General features: G+C 37.4%; 1 pseudogene; it reads right to left on the reverse strand.

Moving 5' to 3' along the window:
- Positions 1 to 396: 396 nt before the first annotated feature.
- LOC113938938 lies at positions 397 to 1,329 on the reverse strand (annotated as a pseudogene).
- Positions 1,330 to 1,785: the final 456 nt, after the last annotated feature.

Raw genomic sequence — 1,785 nt, forward strand, 5'->3', positions numbered from 1 at the left:
ACTATCATAGAAATCAAACTCATTAAACCTGATAATGTTATAGCAGTTGTTGTTCTTTCCCCCTCATTTATCCATTTGGGGAGATATGCTAAGTATGTTAGAGCTATTATAGTGAATAATACCATCGTCTTGGACTGTTTCTATTATCATTTCAATGAATTTATAAAATCTTATTGCACACAATTAAGGGAAATATATGTTCTTTACATTTATCGAAAAATTGCTAGAAAGAAAACAGTAACACTGATTGAGAATATTGAATTATTTCGTCAAGTATCAATTATTTAAATTGTGTAAATTAATGTAGTCTCTGTCTTCAATCCTGGAATGACATTGTTCTTGAGTGTAAAAGGTGAAATTGATGTACTTCTAAGGCCACAGTAATGAGAATTTTGTCTACATTTCTGCAGAACAGAACCTCTGAATCACTCTTCTCAGGGTCCCCATCACCTCCTTGTTTCTCAGGCTGTAGATGATCGGGTGGAGCATTGGGGTCAGGATGGTGCAGAAGACAGCCAGGACCTTGTCCTCTGTGGGAGATCGGAAGGATCTTGGGCGTAGATAAGTGTAAGCAAAGGGTGCATAATAGAAAGTTACCACAGTGAGGTGGGTGTTGCAGGTCGAATAAGCCTTCTTCTTCCCTTCTGCTGAGCACATGCGGCAGATTGCAAGGATCACATGGCCATAGGAACATGCAATGTCAATGAAAGGAAACACAGGAAAGGGGTGGTGCTCACAAACCATGTGTACTCAGAGACTCAGGTGTCCATGCAGGCCAGAGTCAACATGGCGGGGACATCACAGAAGAAATGGTTGATGGCTCTGGATTGACAATAAGGGATACGGAGGGCACATACAGTGTGGGCGCAGGAGTTGATTGAGCCCATTATCCACGATCCTGTTATCATCAGCACACACACTCTTTTGCTCATATGAATGGGATAGTGAAGAGGAAAGCAAATAGCCACATAATGATCATAAGCCATAGAGGACCACATTAATCCTTCTGCACTAGCTAAAGTCAAGAAGAAGAAGCTCTGACCGCCACACCCAATGAGTGAGGTGGACTTGTTTCCAAAGATATAATCAAAGGCCATCTTGGGGACAATGGTGGAGATGAAGTTCAGGTCCATGAGGGAGAGCTAAGTAGAAACACATGGGTGTGTGGAGATAGGTGTCCAGGAGGATAAGGACCATCATGGACAGGTTGCCAAACAGAGCCATTAGGAAAATAAGTACAGTGAAAATGAAAAGAAACAGGCCAATTCTTGATGGTGGAAAGAACCGCAATAGTAGGAAATCAGTCAATGTTTGGTTGTAATTTTCCATTTTCTTTTAATTGCTTTTCATGAAGAAAGAGAAAAACTCATCTGTGGTAAATAAATAAAATGTGATGTTTTTATCATTTTTTCAAATTATTTGAGTCTATTTGTGAAATTTTCATAAAATACCCAGTTCCTTAAATAAATATTCAATGTTTCTTATTTTGAGAAAGAATTTCTATGTTGTTTCACAAAGTCACAAGTTGAGATGGTAAGCATTTCCATTCAAAATCTACTGTAAAGAATCCACGATATAATAAAAAGAAAAAAATCTATATCTACCTGAATATGATATGAACAATTTTATGCCCTTCATAAATTCAGGTATCAAAAATATTAAATTTTTAATTAAGCATAAGCATAATTTTTATTGAACTCAGACTGAGCACAAGTTGAATCACAATTCAAATGAATATGGGTTTGGTTCATTTGTACTTTTTATACCATTTATACTAGGACTTCT

Source organism: Zalophus californianus, chromosome 5 (genome assembly GCF_009762305.2).
Source record: "Zalophus californianus isolate mZalCal1 chromosome 5, mZalCal1.pri.v2, whole genome shotgun sequence".
NCBI lineage: Eukaryota > Metazoa > Chordata > Mammalia > Carnivora > Otariidae > Zalophus > Zalophus californianus.